Below are 19,785 nucleotides of genomic sequence, written 5' to 3' on the forward strand. Positions count from 1 at the left end.
TACCTACCCATGAAGACCTGAACCTTTTACCCACCTCCCAGAAATGGCGACACTCAATTCTATCATGATTAAAAAAAGAATACCAAATAACCAGTATTATAATAAAGGTACAGATAAGAGTAAAATGATGGATAACTAACATGTGGCACAGTTACTATAAATGAAGGTTCCTGACATTCTTAAGGATAAAACATTCACTATACTGCTCAATTGCTAACACCTCCAATAAACACGATATATGACAATACAGGATCAGACAAAAGGCATTAGAAGTCCAAATATTTCAACAAGCTGTGGACGGTCAGTCCAAATCCTCGCCAATTATGGACATTACAAAGGCCTAGGAACTAGTCGGATTATCGAAGGACATAATGGAGCTTCTTTTTAATTTAGATTATCCAATTCATTTTTTCCAATCAAGGGGCAATTTAGCGTGGCCAATCCACCTACCCTGCACATCTATGGGTTGCGGGGGCAAAACCCACACAAACACAGGGAGAATGTGCAAACTCCACACGGACAGTGACCCAGAGCCGGGATCGAGCCTGGGACCTAGGCGCTGTGAGGCAGCAGCACTAACCACTGTGCCACCGTGCTGCCCTAGGACATAATGGAGTTGCCGGATATCATCCTCAGGGTCGCAGGATAACACAGAATAATCCAGCTGTCTTGAGCTGTTTTCTGATTTTCATCACAACCTCTAATGCTTCTGCTGTGCCGTCGCCAAGGAAGTTCTGGAAAAATGAGATCCTCAACCCCTCATGGAACTACGGCCCAGCTGCACCTCGCTACCTCCAGAACGTTCTGGCGATCTTTAAAGTTGCAAAAGCGAATTATTTCTTTTTAAAAATACATTTTATTTCAAACACACAATTGCATTCACAAACAGTAATCAACTTGCAACAGGTTAAAAAGTGAAAGAAATGTCCCCCTTTTCCCCCTCCCCCTATTCCTAAGCCCCCCCTCAAATTTATTTAAACAGGGATAGAAAGAATTTCCATCTCACGAAGAAACCTTCTTCCGACCCCATTTGAGTGTATATTTAATTTTCTCTAACTTCAATAATTCAATCAGATTGCCGAAACTCCCAGTGGCACCGCCAATCTACAATGCAATTGCATTCATGCCTTGCAAGCAGCGGGGTGAAGACCACCATGTCAGCCCCCCTTCCCAGAGTCACTTTCGCACTTAACTCCTCCGCCAGGAGCCCCGAGTTCAACAGAACTCCTCCACCCTAGCCTATGGGCCTGATCCAAGTCAAACCTTGAATCTACATACTGTGGTGCGTGCAGGATACTCCGTCCCCACTAATCCCAAGAACACAGACTTTCCTAAGGATGAGCCAGAGCATTGATTGTCCCTAGGCCTCAAAGACAGGATAAAATGCGCCCTTCCCAGATGAAACACCCAACCTTCACATCCAGCTTAAGGAAATGTGGAAGCCAGCTCAAAAATTTAGTCTCCAGTCCTTCTGGCAGACCAACGACCCAGACATTCTACCTCTGGCATTGGTTCCCCAGATTCTCCAGGGTTTCTAACATACCACGCAACTGGTCTTCCAAGGATTGAATGTGAGCTTTGGTTAAGGAAGTAACATATTCGACGTTCATCGAGCCTTTTAGTAGTCTTCTGCAGTTCGGCCTCATGAGCAGTTATATTCTGCATCAACAAGCTGAGTTTGTATTGTTCACGTCATCATTTGCAGTGCCTTCAAAAACGCCAGGTCGACAGCCTGCTCAAGGATTGGGTCGGCATATGAGAAGAAAGCGCCAAACCCGTTGCATCAGTCTGCTCCCTTTTATCGCCAGCTTTTTTAGGATTCCTTGGCATTTTTTCTCCAAAATTCAGCCAAATATTTTCTAGGGACATACTATGGAGTATTAACTCGTGGATTAGGCATGCATGCATCTCGCAGACAGGATAAAAGAAGGATAAAAAATGAGTAGCGCCAGGGCCCACGGCAAAGCTGATATCCCCACGTCCACATCACTTGATCCTTTTTGTAAAGGGCAACAAAAAAAGTCCACACCAGGTTGTAGAGAAAAACAAACTATCAATAGCTCAGTAGTTCCCTACTGGGTCTTCTCTAGTCGGTGCCTGACTGACCGCATCTATTTGTATAAAGACATATGAACTATGTTAAGTGTCCCCTGCCCCCTTATCAGGGGAGTTTGTATCCCGCAGGGGTCCAAGGGGTAGTGGATCATCCCTACCCCATGAGACCCGTGCGGGTTAGAACAATCCCTAAATTACTTATCTGATAAATACAAGTCCTGTCCTTCCCGTCACACCTTTCATCAAACGGTTTCATTAACCTGTGGCGACTAGGGGCTTTTCACAGTAACTTCATTGCAGTGTTAGCATAGAATTTATCATAGAATTTACAGTGCAGAAGGAGGCAATTCGGCCCATCGAGTCTGCACCGGCTCTTGGAAAGAGCACCCTACCCAAGGTCAACACCTTCACCCTATTCCCATAACCCAGTAACCCCACCCACCACTAAGGGCAATTTTGGACACTAAGGGCAATTTAGCATGGCCAATCCACCTAACCTGCACATCTTTGGACTGTGGGAGGAAACCAGAGCACCCGGAGGAAACCCACGCTCACACGGGGAGGATGTGCAGACTCCGCACAGACAGTGACCCATGCCGGAATTGAACCTGGGACCCTGGAGCTGTTAAGCAATTGTGCTATCCACAATGCTACCGTGCTGCCCTTAATGTAAGCCTACTTGTGACAATAAAGATTATTTTTATTAACCAACCACCCTCCCAGGTCAGCCATCCAAATCTACATCTGCAGAAGAACATGGGAATATTATAGCTTCAGCTGTCTCATATCAACACAAATAACAGATTTATCTCAGAATCTCAATTTTTAGCCCTCAGTCTCTCCCCAATTAGAAAAGTCCTAAATCCTCGGGCTAGATTCCAATCCTAAATCCTCGGGCTAGATTCCAGTCCTAAATCCTCACGCTAGATTCCCCGATTTTGAAACTAAGTGCTGACGCCGACGTGGAAACAGTGGTGTTTTACAACAGCAAAATCTGCAAAACAGGTGCACCGATTCAGCAACTCTAAATGGGCTAGCACCATCGCCACGTGGAATGCAACCGGTTCCAAACGAAACATCGGCGGTGGCTCCACTCGCACACCATTCCATGGAGTAGCCCAGGGGCCATTGGGCACCCCGAGAGAGGTGGTGGTGCTGGGGCCCGTGCCGGTGACTCCCGCAGGGGCGGTGCCGGAACAGCGTAGTACCTCGGACTCCACCCCGCTCCTGTCCCTGGTGCATCTGGTGGGCAGCGGGTAGAACAAGGCGGCACCATGCCACCCGGGATACCCGAGCAGCAGCCGAGCCCATCCAGGCCAGGTCGCTCCAGGAGATGTGCGCCAACAGGGATCCTTGTCGCAGGCCAGTGAAAATCTCCTAGTCGTCACACTCCGTCGCCTGTTCAGGTACACAGAGGGAAAATTCACCTAACAAACAGTCTTTCGGGACTTGGCGCTCCTCCCGGAGGAAACCCACGCAGACACGGAGAGAACGTGCAGACTCCGCATAGACAGTGACCCAAGCTGGGAATTGAACCCGGGTCTCTGGCACTGTGAAGCAACAGTGCCACCGTGCTACCCATATAATGGTGGAATTAGTTACTTTGATTTACTCATCCACAATCTCTACCACATAGAAGGACAAAGACAGCAGAGCAATGGGAACACCGCCACATGCAAGTTCTCTTTTAAATCACACATCATCCCGCCATTCCCTCACTGTTATTGGGTCAAATTCCTGGAATTCCCTACCCCAACAGTACAGTGAGTGCACCTAAACCACACAGACTGCACTGGTTCAAGATGGCAGTTCACCGCTAAGGGCAGCCAGGGATGGGCAATACAAATGTTGGCCTAGCCAGCCATGTCAACATCCCATGAAATAATTTTTTTAATCCTATTTACGTTTACATTTTTGACAGCAGCCAAACATTGGCTTGATACAATGAAAGATCCCTATATTATGACCCCAAATTCCTTTTCCGATGTATCTTAACCAATAGTTTCCCATTCCTGTAATTCCTTTGCTGTTCCTTATTCCAAACTGCATTTCATTACATTTGTATGTTCCCGCTGCCCGTAAACTATTTAGGTTCCCCTGTAGATTCTATCCACTCTTTCCCCTTAACTACTCCAGCTACTTTAGTGTAATCTACAAATTTTCAGATGTAACTACTGGTACCCTCTCCATCATTACTCACAAAAATTAAAATATATAGATCCTGGGTACCAAGCCTGCAGGAATCCATCATCATTCCTCTACATTCACAATAAATCTTTTCACCACACTGTTGTTGCGCATTGTGCAACATACCTTCATTCCATCTTACTACACCCCGACCAATACAACATGTTTATTTTATGTAGGTGTTCTGTGAAGTAGCTATCAAATTCCTCACTAAATTACATTACATTTAGTTTTCACCTTTATTCCCACCTTGTTAATTCATCCAAATGCTTCAAGTTCTCCCCTGACATATTTCTTCCCAAGTCTTCCACTGCCTTGACATTGACAATTATTCCAGAAATGTATCTGGTCCTGTTGCCTGAATATAGTTAGTTACCCAAATGTCCTTAGTTCCTGTAAAATAAAAGAGAGTTTTACATTTGCTATTCTCCAATACTCCAATGTTATGCCCTTTTCTTGCAAACCCCTAGCCATCTCTGCTCGTGGTGTTGATAGCTCTTCCTGGAATTCTTGGGCGTATCCTATTTGGCCGAGTGTTTAAATTATTTGAATCTTATTCATGTATCTCACTGCCAAATCAATGGAAATGTTAAGATTTATTACACTTCTCCTTTTGATTCAAATATTTATCTGCCATGTTTCAGATTGTTTTTCTTCCCACTCAAATTGAAGAGAAAAAAAGACTTGATCTAACGGTTTGGCTATGTTTACATCTTCACTAAACTGGACTACAATTTCTTAAGATCTGGAACTCATTGATTCTGCTGTGCATTTAAAATGGTTTGCAGTTCTTCATATTTTCTTAGCAATTTGAAGCTCAGTTGTTTGCTTTGTTACCCAGTACATACTATTTTCCCCAAAAATCCTATTTTCCCTACAAATCCTAGTTACACAATCAGCAACTACCTATTCAATTATTATTGGAAGTTCAGATGCCAGACTTTGGAAATTCAAAATAAAAGTAGAAGATGCTGGAAAAAGTAGCTGCCATTGATTTCTCTTCGCAGAAACTATCTGATCTGGCTTTTTCCAGCATGTTCTACTTTGTGACTGCTCAATTATCATCTTAAACCTATCATCTATCAGCTGGTATTCTTATTTATTTGTGCCTCCTGTTAAAATCACAGAATAATACAGCACAGAGGAGGCCCTTTGGTCCATTGAGTCTGCACCGACACATGAAAAACATGTGACCTGCCTACCTAATCTCATTTGTCAGCACTTGGTCCATATCCTTGAATGTTATGAAGCCCCAAGTACTCATCCAGGTACTTTTTAAAGGATGTGAGGCAACCCGCCTCTATCACCCTGCCAGGTATGAAATGAAAAATGAAAATCGCTTACTGTCACAAGTAGGCTTCAAATGAAGTTACTGTGAAAAGCCCCTAGTCGCCACATTCCGGCGCCTGTTCGGGGAGGCTGGTACGGCAATTGAACCCGCGCTGCTGGTCTTGGTCTGCTTTACAAGCCAGCTATTTAGCCCACTGTGCTAAACCAGCCCCTATAGTGCACTATAGGTAGTGCATTCCAGACCATCACCACCCGCTGGGTAAAAACGTTTTCGGTCAAATCCCCCCCATAACTTCCTGCCACAGACTTTGCGCACATATTTGCTCCTCTATTTCCCACTGACTGTCTGGGGGTCTATAATAAACACCTAGCAATGTGGCGGTCTCTTTTTTTGTTCCTAAGCTCCACCCACAAAACTTTATTTGATGTCCCCTCCAAGATATCATCACTCCTTACCGCAATAACCGACTCGGTGGCACAGTGGTTAGCACTGCTGCCTCAGGGCGCCGAGGTCCCTGGTTCAATCCCGGCTCTGGGTCACTGTCATAGGACATAGAAAATACAGCACAGAACAGGCCCTTTGGCCCACGATGTTGTGCCGAACTTTTGTCCCAGATTAAGAACAAATTAATCTACACCCCGTCATTCTACCGTAATCCATGTACCTAACCAATAGCCGCTTGAAGGTCCCTAATGTTTCCGACTTAACTACTTCCACAGGCAGTGCATTCCATGCCCCCACTACACTCTGGGTAAAGAACCTACCTCTGACATCCCCCCTATATCTTCCACCATTCACCTTAAATCTATGTACTCTTGTAATAGTTTGTTCCACCCAGGGAAAAAGTCTCTGACTGTCTACTCTATCTATTCCCCTGATCATCTCATAAACCTCTCTCAAGTCACCCCTCATCCTTCCCCATTCTAATGAGAAAAGGCCGAGCCCCCTCAACCTTTCCTCATAAGACCTACTCTCCATTTCAGGCAACATCCTGGTAAATCTCCTTTGCACCTTTTCCAAAGCTTCCACATCCTTCCTACAATGAGGTGACCAGAACTGCACACAGTACTCCAAATGTGGCCTTACCAAGGTTTTGTACAGCTGCATCATCACCTCACGGCTCTTAAATCCAATTCCTCTGCTAATGAACACTAGCACACCATAGGCCTACTTCAGTTCTATCCACTTGAGTGGCAACTTTCAAAGATCTATGAACACAGACCCCAAGATCTCTCTGCTCCTCCACATTGCCAAGAACTCTACCGTTAACCCTGTATTCCGCATTCATATTTGTCCTTCCAAAATGGACAACCTCACACTTTTCAGGGTTAAACTCCATCTGCCACTTCTCAGCCCAGCTCTGCATCCTATCTATGGCTCTTTGCAGCCGACAACAGCCCTCCTCACCATCCACAACACCACCAATCTTCGTATCGTCTGCAAATTTACTGACTCACCCTTCAACTCCCTCATCCAAGTCATTAATGAAAATCACAAACAGTAGAGGACCCAGAACTGATCCCTGCGATACGCCACTGGGAATTAGCCTCCAGGCTGAATATTTGCCATCCACCACCACTCTCTGACTTCTATCGGTTAGCCAGTTCGTTATCCAACTGGCCAAATTTCCCACTATCCCATGCCTCCTTACTTTCTGCAGAAGCCTACCATGGGGAACCTTATCAAATGCCTTACTAAAATCCATGTACACTACATCCACTGCTTTACCTTCATCCACGTGCTTGGTCACCTCCTCAAAGAATTCAATAAGACTTGTGAGGCAAGACCTACCCCTCACAAATCCGAGCTGATTATCCAGCAGTGTCTTTCCAGATGCTCAGAAATCCTATACCTCAGTACCCTTTCCATTACTTTGCCTGCCACCGAAATAAGACTAACTGGCCTGTAATTCCCAGGGTTATCCCTATTCCCTTTTTTGAACAGGGGCACGACATTCACCACTCTCCAATCCCCTGGTACCACCCCTGTTGACAGTGAGGACGAAAAGATCAGTGCCAACGGCTCTGCAATTTCATCTCTTGCTTCCCTTGGCTATATCCCTTCAGGCCCGGGGGACTTGTCTATCCTCAAATTTTTCAAAATGCCCAACACATCTTCCTTCCTAACAAGTATCTCCTCGAGCTTACCAGTCTGTTTCACACTGTCCTCTCCAACAATATGGGCCCTCTCATTCGCAAATACTGAAGAAAAGTACTCATTCAAGCCCTCTCCTATCTCTTCAGACGCAATACACAATCTCACGCTACTGTCCTTGATCGAACCTACCCTCGCTCTCGTCATTCTCATATTTCTCACATGTGTAAAAGGCTTTGGGGTTTTCCTTGATCCTACCCGCCAAAGATTTTCCACCCTCTCTTAGCTCTCCTAATCCCTTTCTTCAGTTCCCTCCTGGCTTTCTTGTATCCCTCCAGTGCCCTGTCTGAACCTTGTTTCCTCAGCCTTACATAAGTATCCTTCTTTCTCTTAACAAGTCATTCAACCTCTCTTGTCAACCATGGTTCCCTCACTCGACCATCTCTTCCCTGCCTGACGGGGACATACATATCAAGGACATTTAGTATCTGTTCCTTGAACAAGTTCCACATTTCAATTGTGTCCTTCCCTGACAGCCTATGTTCCCAACTTATGTACTTCAGTTGTTGTCTGACAGCATTGTATTTACCCTTCCCCCAATTGTAAACCTTGCCCTGTTGCACGCACCTATCCCTCTCCATTACTAAAGTGAAAGTCACAGAATTGTGGTCACTATCTCTAAAATGCTCCCCCACTAACAAATCTATCACTTGCTCTGGTTCATTACCAAGTACCAAATCCAATATGGCCTCCCCTCTGGTCAGACAATCTACATACTGTTAGAAAAGCTTCCTGGACACACTGCACAAACACCACCCCATCCAAACTATTTGATCTAAATATTTGGGAAGTTGAATGACTGCTACCCTGTGACTTCTGCATCTTTCCAAAATCTGTTTCCCAATCTGTTCCTCCACATTTCTGCTGCTATTGGGGGGCCTACAGTAAACTCCCAACAAGGTGACTGCTCCTTTTCCTATAAATTGCCCTTCGTGTCCAAAACGTTTGGGTGGGGTTGCTGGGTTATGGGGTTAGGGTGGAGGTGTGGGCTTGGGTGGGGTGCTCTTTCCAAGAGCTGGTACACCCGATGAGCCGAATGGCCTCCTTCTGCACTGTAAATTCTATGATTCTCTATGTGTTATTATTGTTGTGCTGTTGCATGGCCCGACATCATCGGCTACTTCTAATACTTAGTAAGTATACACCAAAGCCTTTGTAAATTCTCATCTAATAAATCTCTGCTGATTATTGCATTCAACCCATGTTCTTCAGAATTTCTATTATTTTATCCTGTAGGTACAATACACAACAGGAAGAAGAAAACTGAGGATGAGGATGGGATTTTTTAAAAGATTTTTTCGAAGTAAAAAGAAAATCTATATTTTCAGTGGTCGACATAGAGGTAGATAAACAGTAGGCCAGCGATCGCACCCCACACCTGGGATCAGACCAGTAAGGTTGTTGGGCAAAGTTTTTGAAAGGTCCATACCTAAACATTAATCCAGCAACCTGAGGAGTTCATGCTGCAGAGCTCGCCACGTGCAATCGAGTAAGACATGGAGGTAGAGGGGACGAAGAGAAAACAAAATTGTCATCGCCAGCTGATGGTTCATTCACTATACTTAAAATAGACCATTGATGTAAGGGAAATTGCGACAGCATTCAGATATTGCTGGAAAATGGCAAGAACATTTGGCACCATGAGTCCATTTGAGGAAGACTCAAAACTGGAAATCATATGCAGAGAGATTCCACTATCATATCCTAGCCAACAAACTTTCAGAAAATATTTAGGTCCCCACTTTTCTTAGTACTATTGGAAGCAGCTCAGAAGTTTGGTACAACCCAAGAAAACCAGTGACAAAACTGATCAAGAATTGGTTAAAATATTAGAAGACCATTAAGCACCAAAGCCATTAAATATTGCAGAGATGTTTTAATTTCATTAAAGGAATCAGCTAGAAGAAGAAAACATTGCACAGTTCATGGCGAACTCAAGTACCTCGCGGAGTTTTGCGAATTTTGTGACTCTCTTATTGATACCATTAGAGATCATTTGGTTTGTTAATTGAGAAACGAGGCCATTCAGAGATGATTAACGGAACAAAATCGAAGTTTGTAAACAGCATTTAATATTGCTCTATCAATGGAGCTTGCTGCTAGAGGCTTCTCAGCTCGGAGCAGTAATGAAGATCCATAAACTGGCTGCCACCCAGAAAATGTCTACCCAGCAACATGTGTGTAATCACGGTGCAAAAATGAGCCATTCATAGGCTGGAGCAAGGATAGCTAATGCAAACATTGTGGCAGAACTGGCCACAGAGCAAGAACTTGCTGAAGTAAAACAATCTCTCCAGAGAAGAATGTCCAAGGAAAAACACAGAATACTTCTAAAAGTAGAAGAAACCTGTGGAAGGCAATAAGAATAACAACGGTGAAAATACAGTGCATGGCTCTGAGTGGAAATTGAATGTACTATCAATGCAATATGAATCACATCAGTTCTGGGTTGTTCCATAACAGAATGGACAATCTGTAAAAATGGAGGTCAATATGGTGGTTGTCCTCTCCTTAATTCCGGAGACCATCTATGAACAGAAATTGAATCACCTACCATTGAAGCCAGCAGATGTCATCCTGAAGACCTACACCGAGGAAATAGTGCCTCCAAAAGGATGCATCACAATCAAAGTAGAGTTAAGTGGGCAAACTGCGGAGTCGCTTCTCTTCTGTGGTCAGAGGAGTGTTTACAGCTCTCGTTGGCCGCTCTCGACTGGAAATTATCAAATTAAATTGGAATGCAGTTTACAGGAGGTACCTTGATGATATACTCATTTCTGGTACGAATGAACAAGAACACGTACGTAACTTAGAAGCCACATTGAAACGCCTTCAGATGCATGGTCTTTGTGTGAGGAAGGTAAGTGCGATTTCTTTCAAATATCAGTCCAATATTTAGGCCATGTAAACGATGGTAAGGGTTTACATTTAGCACTTAAAAAGATGGAGGCTATGATGGAGGCTCCACGAACAATAACTGTAACACAGTTATGATTAATTAACTGTGGGAAATTCATCCCGAATCCAGCAACCCTATTCAACCATCCCAAACCTAGCAACCCTACTCAAACCGTTACACAAACTTGGCAATTGACACCAGAATGCAAAAAAGCATACTCGTCAGCTAACAGAAGTCAAAAGTTTTGGTATATTTCAGTCCAAAGTTACAAGTACAACTTGCCTGTGGTGCTTTGCTGTATAGAGTTGGAGTGTTGGTGTGACACATACTGCCTTCAGGGTAAGAGAGACAATGACTTTTTGCACACCAATCAAACTATGTTCAGTTGGAGAAGGATGCACCAAGCATTATTGTTGGTGTGAGAACATTTCACCAATACCTTTATGGTCACGCTGTTGACAGATCACAGGGGATGAGAGCAATAATAATAATTCCTTTGCAACAACGAGTATTGGATTAATTACGTGAAGGACAGCCAACTATAAATTCAAATGAAGGAACTTGCAGGGAGCTACTTTTGGTGGCGAGGAATCAATGCCCTAATAGAGGAAAAAGCAGGACCGTGCCAATCATGTGTGCGAATGCGGAACACACCACCACTGTCCCCATTGCATCCATGGGAGTGGCCAAAATGTTTTGGCAACGTCTACACATCGACTTTGCTGGTCCATAGATTCATACAAGAGGCACACATGTTCACGGTCATAGTAGACACACACTTCAAATGGCCAGAAGTGATCCTGATTAAATCAACTGCAGAACAAATTATGAAATTTTCGCCAGATTTGGGAAACCGGAACAAATAATCAGCGACAACAGTCCACAGTTTACAGCTCAGGAGTTTGAAACCTACTTAAAGAGGAGTGTTATTCAGGGCAGCATGGTGGCGCAGTGATTAGCACTGCTGCCTCACGGCACTGAGGACCTGGGTTCGATCCCAGGTCACTATCCGTGTAGAGTTTGTACATACTCCCCGTATCTGCTTGGGTCTCACCTCCACAACACAAAAAGATGTGCAAGGTAGGTGAATTGGCCACACTAAATTGTCCCTTAATTGGAAAAAACAGAATTGGGTACAAGAGTGGTATTCAACATATAGAATCAGCACCATACCACCCATCCATAAACGGTTTAATCAAAAGGCGTGTTCAATTTTTGAAGCATGCACTGAAAGTTCAAAGGACCAAGGTTCAGTATAATGCCGCTTAAAGTTTCTTGGTGATGTATCGCAACACCACACGTGACTACACAGAGTTTCGCAGCTTTACTATTAATGAAGATAAAGCTGGGAGCTACCTTTGATCTACTCTTATTGCAGGAGACATCCGAGATAGTAGAACGCAATCAGCAGTCGCAGATCATGAGAAGAGAAGGTAATTCAAGAAGACGCTTGTTTAAACAAGGAGGGAGTGTTGCCATGCAGCCATATCACTAGTGAGAAGTGGGTTCCTGCGACTGTATTGGCTCAAACTGGTCCAATCTCTTATACCGTACAAACGGAGGACAAATTAGTGTGGAGACACCACGCTGTTATCCACATGTCTCGATGTGCCAGTATGTATGATGGATATACCTCAAGTGGAAACACCATCCATACAAACAGATCATGTGACTGATTTCTGATCAATCCACTGAAGCAGAGATCACTGAGGAATCCCATGCTGCAACTAGCCTTCCTTCTGCAAAAGAGACTGTAATGCCTTTGAGGGTAGAGACAACCACAGACAACCTAAGAATACATCTAAGGTTAAGAACAATCAAATCTATGAAGTGTGCAGGCAACCAGTGCGGAATAGATGCCCACAAGATCGTCTTTTCTATTGATTAAATTACCACTGTGTAATAATGGAATGACTGCCCGTCTCTCTCATTCTATATATACACACACACATATGTATGTATATGAAGGGCTATGTAAAAATACGATAGTTATTTGTTGCTTGGACCTTAGGCGTAAAGAGGGAGGGATATTATATATGTGGGTTGTTATTGTTGTGTTGGTGGATGGTCTCCTTGAGTCACGTGATAGTCCATGACATCATTGGCTACTTCATGGGCTTGGAGTCAATCTAGACCAGTGTTTTTCAAACTTTTTTTCCGGTGACCCATTTTTACCAATTGGCCAACCTTCGGGACCCACGCCGTCCGACCTTGGGACCCACTATTTTCTCTTACCTTGTTTGCTGCTGAACAAATAGAGGAATCGCAATCGCGCCCAAAGCTTTCTGCCTCCCTCAGGCAGGAAGATTACATAGAATTTTTTTTTTTAATCTTCTGCGTCTCCGATTGTGCAAATTCACGGCCTTCAGCCGCAACAGCCGGCTTTTCTATTCAATTTTTATTTATTTTTTGTAAATTGTAACAATGTTGTTGCACGGGACATTTAATCAAAGAGACTGTCAGACTCTTCAGATTCTTCCTTTTTCTCTTCAGCAGCAACATTGGCAGTGGTGGAAACAACTACTGCAGCAGCTGGGGCACGATGACCAGCACCAACGTTGCAGATCAGACGATTGACATCAATATTAGCCAATACCTTGGCAAACAGACTAGGCCAGAAAGGCTCAATGGTCACACCAGCTGTTTTAATCAGGGCATGGAGTTTGTCTTCGGTGACAGTGACCTCATCGTCGTGCAGGATGAGCGCGCTGTAGATACAGGCAAGTTCCGAGGTGGAGGCCATGGCGCTGGATTTCTGTGGGTGGGTCCAACGGTGCTAGTCGCCAGGGGGGAAACTCGGCCTTAGCTTCGTTCAGAAGAACCGAGCACTACAGAACTGGGCAGAGAGAGCAGCAACTGGTATTTACCTATGCCGGCTGCGAGCGGCCTTCAAAATGGCCATGAACATATAAAAAGAATGCAGCCGCAAGCGCATAGTTTTGGAATCAGGAATTATGGGGACAGGGCAAGAAAGTTAAGTCCAGGATTATATCAAATCAGCCATGATCTAATTGAATGGCGCAGCAGACTCAATAGGCCAAGTGGCTTACTTCTGTTCCTACGTCTTATGGTTTTACATCCAGTATTCCCATTATCACTGTGCTCCACTTGCTTTCTGTGCCTGGCATGAATCAATTTCAAGATTTGATCAAGACTTTTGAATGCCTTCACAGCCGCTTTCCATCATATCTAAACAACACCATATATATGTTCACAATCTTTTACACATGTCTACTCCTCATCTTCCCAATCTATTCTTCATTCCCCTTCCCCTTCATCCCACTAGAATTCTGTGGCACTGCTTCCTAAAACCCTCCACTTCCAAAAGCCTACTAAAAGCTTTTCAACATTCTGCCAACCCCTCTACACCTGCTATTATTATGTGACCTGTAAGACCTCTGAGAATATAATAATCTTTATTGTCACAAGTCGCCTTACAGTAACATTGCAATGAAGTTACCGTGAAAAGCTCCTCGTCGCCACATTCCTGCGCCGGTTAGGGTACACGGAGGGAGAATTCAGAATGTCCAAATTACCTAACAGCATGTCTTTCGGTACTTGTGGGAGGAAACCGGAGCACCCGGAGGAAACCCACACAAACCCCGTGTCTGCGTGGGTTTCCTCCGGGTGCTCCGGTTTCCTCCCACAGTCCAAAGACATGCAGGTTAGGTGGATTGGCTATGATAAATTGCCCTTAGTGACCAAAAAGGTTAGGAGGGGTTATTGGGTTACGGGCATAGGGTGGAAGTGAGCTCAGGCTTAAGTGGGTCGGTGCAGACTCGATGGGCCGAATGGTCTCCTTCTGCACTGTATGTTCTATGTAAACACAGGGGGAACATGCAGACTCCGCACAGACAGTGACCCAAGCCGGGAATCGAACCTGGGACACTGGCGCTGTGAAGCAACAGTGCTAACCACATCATTCTGACATTGAAAATATACAAATTATTGATATTGTTGTCCTAGTTACAGATGACATTGAAAATGTAAAAATTACTGATATTGTTGTCCTAGTTACAGATGTTGCAATAAACACACAGCTTAAATGTATTGAGCATTCCACCAACAATTTCTACCACCAAATCAATCAAATGACTATTATTGATTAAAATTCTTTCAGTCACATATTAGGCTCTCCATGGAGGTTCAGTACCTATAACTTGTGAGACATTTGAGGGAATTGGTCAAGAATCAGAGGGGAAATAAGGATAATTGTTTAATTTTAAACACTTTGCAGTGTTTGAAAGGTGGTGCAAGTAGATTCAATGGAGAATTGCAGGGCATTTGGGAAAAGAGCAGGCGAGTGAGACTAATTGGAAAGCTCTTTCAAAGTTATATTTATCCACTTGCATTCAACCCCACCCCCCCAAAAAAAAAATCAATTGTTTCCTTGTTACTGGAGCAACCTCATACAAACTTCTTTCACTGGTGAAGTGGATCCCTTCCCTCACCACAGTAACTGCAGCGATGTCACAGAGAAAATTATAAATTACTGATATGGCAGATAATGATAACTTGAATGTTTGCAAGAGGCAGTCAACAACAAAAAAAACGCAAAACATCAGCACGAGCTGGGCAGAGACAGAGAGAGAGAGAAGGCAAGAAACAAGGGGGAGCAAAGACAGGAGAGAGAAAAACAAGGCAAGAGTTAGAGATGAAATGGAGAAAATAAAGTTATAAATGTGACAAAAGGTTTCACACAGAAGAATGTAAAAGAAATGGGAAGAGGCAAGAAATATGGGGTTTTGTTCTATTTTTGGATGACAGCTGTTGGTGAGATATTTCTGTTTTTCCCATTTACATTTCCTTTAGATCCATTTTTTGTTTCTTGTCCTAATGCCATCTCATATCTTACCCATGCAGACCTTCCCTTTTGACTTTACTCTCATCCCGCTATCTCTGTACTTGCTTAAACCTATTCCATTTAATCAGAACTGAAGTTAGAAACGGTCATACGCCTGAAACATTAACTCCTGTTTCTCTCTCTACAAGTGCTGTAAGCTTCCACAGTTTTTAGCATATGTAGCACTCGTTGGACATCTCTACAACAGTGCAATGCCTGTGCTGCAGGAGTTTGTTTAAATTGTGCACAGAAGCACGTTAAACTCTCAAAGTGCTGTACTAACAGAGGTGCCAACTTTTGGATGAGGTGATAAAGGTTAAATGTTAAACCTGCTCACTCAGGTCAGGTACAAGTAAAATATCCCATGGCATTACTTTGAAGTCTTACAACACCAGGTTAAAGTCCAACAGGTTTGTTTCGAATCACTAGCTTTCGGAGCGCTGCTCCTTCCTCAGGTGAAGGAGCCTGTGGGCTCACCTGAGGAAGGAGCAGCGCTCTGAAAGCTAGTGATTCGAAACAAACCTGTTGGACATTAACCTGGTGTTGTAAGACTTCTTACTGTGCTCACCCCAGTCCAACGCCAGCATCTCCACATCATTACTTGTGCCTTTACCATTATTTATCCCTCGACCAGCTTCACAAAATTATCTAGTCATTGTCACAGTTTGCGGAAGCTCGCTAAATGGAAATTGACTGTTACACAGCGAATACACGTCCGAAAGGGCGTTATAGCAAACGAGATATTTTTGATGTCCTGAGCAGGAGCAATAAAATGCACAGCTTTTGATTAATCCATGACGCTGCTGCTCAGAGCAACAAAAAGGGGTTAAATACCAACCTAACTGGGTTTATTTTTCCACCCTGTGCTTACCAATACACCATCAGCAGGCAGTCAACCTCTTGGTTCTCCACTGAAGGGCGCGAGCTGAAATACTTTTCCTGCCGACCAGACCTTCTGTTGCTCCCCTCATTGCTGTCCCCACTTTCGGCGGCTTCTTTTAAAAACTTTTAACAGCCCTTCTCCCTTTCTGTCCACAGACACTACTGAAAACTAACTGAGAGAGTCACCTTCAAAGATACGCCCATTTGGTGTGAGGCGGCTCGGGGTTGAGAGCAACAGGGGGGGGGGGGGGATGGCCCATCCCCCGCCCATCCGGCTCGAGATTGGAACAATGGGCCCGGTTTGAATTAACGGCGGCTCGAGTCACCTCAGCAGGATAACTTTCACCCAGGCTTGGATAGATTCTGGCGGCAACTAGCGTGTTTGACGATTAAAAACAGCAAAGATGCGGAAACGCCAGTGGACTGAAACGTTAACTCATAAACTTTCCTCTCTGCTCACGCAGCTGCTGCCAGACCTGCTGAGCATTCTGTGTTCACCTCAGATTTTCCAATAGCTGCGGGATGTGCGAGGTCGGGAATGGACAACCTGAGAGTGGGGTGAAGGCGGATTCAACTGAGCACTGCGGGGATTCTGCTTTTTGCAGCTGGTTTGAATACCGTTTTTCATTTTCACCCCCTTGGCCGTGGGCGTTGAACACTGGGATGGTCAGCAAGAACTATCCCAATTTCATCCTGGCTACCACACTGGCGGGAAATCAGGTGTCTTGGCGCCTCAGTTGATTGCTCCGCCACTCTCTCACCAGGGATGCTGAGGGGCCTGTGGTGCACCGAATTATAAAACCCTCTTGCCTTATACCACTAACAACCCTACTGGCTGGTATACACAGATGGCTTTTGGCCATGGAATGAGAGTTCACCTCACAGGCTGAAAGTAAGCCTTTCACCTACTTATCCAAGGGAAAAAATTGAAGTGACAAAAACAAACAACCGGGATGGCATTGGCATCAAAAAACATGTAATATTAGATGGGAGATCCTGTTGGGCTGAATGACACCAGATGGTGCAAAGTAAAACCTGTTGTGTAAACATCTATTTGTGCTAAGGTTTGAAAGTATTTTAATATGGTATGATGGGGAGATAATTCTTAGTGCCAAAATATGCACTAATATGGTGTTCTCAAACCCTACAACGTGATTTGTTAAGATTCTTAAAATGGCTTTCTTCATTAAATCTGGGTAGATGGTGTGATGCTCATTATAATAATCGCTTATTGTCACAAGTAGGCTTCAATGAAGTCACTGTGAAAAGCTCCTAGTCAACACATTCCAGTTATGACATTCCCTCACCTTGCATTTTTAGGGCCTGCACTGCTGCCTGATTAGGAGGCCTTCACAGTTTCCACTGGAGGATACTGGTCCCATTTTTTACAAGAGTTGTAACCGCTGCTTTGTTGCCCATCCCCAATTACCCTGGAGATGGTAGTGTTAAGACATCTTCTTGAATCACTGTTGTCTATTTCGTGAAGGTACACTGACAGTGCTGTTGGAAAGTGAGTTCCAGGATTTGATCCAATGGACGGTGAAGGAATGGTGATGCAGCCCCCTGTCAGTGACAGTGAAGGAATGGTGATACAGTCCCCTGTCAGTGACAGTGAAGGAATGGTGATGCAGCCCCCTGTCAGTGACAGTGAAGGAATGGTGATACAGTCCAGTGACAGTGAAGGAATGGTGATACAGTCCCCTGTCCATGACAGTGAAGGAATAGTAATACAATCCCCTGTCAGTGAAGGAATGGTGATACAGTCCCCTGTCCGTGACAGTGAAGGAATGGTGATACAGTCCCCTGTCAGTGACAGTGAAGGAATGGTGATACAGACCCCAGTGACAGAGAAGGAATGGTAACACAGTTCCCGGTCAGTGACAAGTGAAGGAATGGTGATACAGACCCCAGTGGCAGAGAAGGAATGGTAACACAGTTCCCGGTCAGTGACAAGTGAAGGATTGGTGATACAATCCCCTGTCAGGATAATGCTGGTCAATGGCAACTCCCAGGTTGATGATAGTAGGGGAATTCAGCGATGGCAACGTCACGGAATGTCATGTGGAGATTGTTAGATTGGAGCTGGTGTTGTTTGGCACTTGAGTAGCAAGTAACATATCAGGGGAGATGGTGACATAGTGACATTGTGTAATTGGAATTCAATATTTTTTAAAAACTGCAATTAAAGGTCTATGATGACTAAAAAATCCAAGTTGATTGTTGTTGAACCCCTTTCCCTTTAGGGAAGGCAACCTGCTGTTCTTATCTGGCCGACATGTAACTCCAGAACCACAACAATGTGATTGACTCATGTCTCCTAAATGTCCGAGTAAGCCACTCTACAAAAAGGAATGAAACCTAGGCACTGGAAATGATAACGGCCCTGCAATGCTCTCCTTACTAACATGTGGGGTCATGTACCAATTAGTCTCACAGACAAGTCAAGCAACAGTCACACTTACGGAATCATACCTTACAGCAAATGTCCCAGACACCACCAGGACATACCCAGCAGAAAGTTGCCCTTGGAGTCCACAACATAAACTCCAGATCCATGTAGTCTCATGGCATCAGGGCAAATATGGGCAAGGGAATCTCCTGCTGATTACCATACCACATGGCCAGCTGATCTATAAATCAGTTCTTCTTGATAGAGGAAGCACGGAGGGTGGTAAAGGTGCAGAATGAACTCTGGGTGGAGGACTTCAATGTCCATCACCAAGACCGGCTTGATAGCAAGGATGTGATTACACTAGAAAGGGTGCAGAGGAGATTCACCAGGAGGTTGCCTGGGCTGGAGCGTTCAGGCCAGTTAGGCTGAGGTCATTCATCTTGGGGGGGGGGGGGGGGGGGGTGACATGATTGAAATGTACAAAATTATGAAGGACATAAGTAAGGTAGATAGGATAAACCTTTCACCTTAGTAGAGAGGTCAAGGGGCATAGACATACGTCAATGGACAGGAAGTTTAGAGAGAATTTGATGAAAATCGTTTTCATCCAGAGGATGGTGCGAATCCGAAACTCTTTGGTAGAGGCATGATCCCTCACATCATTTAACCACCGAGCCACCCGTAATGAGGTGTCAACCAGATGAAGTTACAACACAGGACCACATGCTTCCGAAACTGCATAAGTAGCAAGTGACAGAGCTAAATAATCCCACAACCAACTGATCAGTTCACAGCACAGCAGTCCTGTCACATCAACCGTGAATGGTGGTGGACAATAAATATCCCCATCCTCATGGAGGAGCCCAGCACATCAGTGCAAAATATAAGGCTGAAGCACTTGCAACAATCTTCAGCCATACGTGCTGAGTGAATGATCCATCTCGGCCTCATCTGGAGGTCTCCAGCATCACAAATGCCACAATCCAGACAATTTGATTCACTTTGCGTGATATCAAGAAAGGGCAGAAGGCATTGGATACTCTAAAGGCTATGGGTCCTGATAATATTCCAGCAATAGTACG

At 44.5% G+C, this 19,785-nt stretch overlaps 1 protein-coding gene across 4 annotated transcripts in view; it reads right to left on the reverse strand.

Moving 5' to 3' along the window:
- agpat4 (1-acylglycerol-3-phosphate O-acyltransferase 4 (lysophosphatidic acid acyltransferase, delta)) overlaps nt 1-19,785 on the reverse strand; it is a 313,768-nt gene that overhangs the window by 230,043 nt on the left and 63,940 nt on the right. Inside the window, exon 1 of one of the 4 annotated variants that reach the window (XM_072503720.1) lies at nt 16,301-16,983. The exons of the other annotated variants lie outside the window; for them this stretch is intronic. The gene's annotated coding sequence lies outside the window, so the exon portion shown is untranslated. Of the gene's footprint in view, nt 1-16,300; nt 16,984-19,785 lie in introns of those variants that run through there. 4 annotated transcript variants of the gene reach the window in all.

This window comes from Scyliorhinus torazame, chromosome 1 (assembly GCF_047496885.1).
Source record: "Scyliorhinus torazame isolate Kashiwa2021f chromosome 1, sScyTor2.1, whole genome shotgun sequence".
Lineage (NCBI taxonomy): Eukaryota > Metazoa > Chordata > Chondrichthyes > Carcharhiniformes > Scyliorhinidae > Scyliorhinus > Scyliorhinus torazame.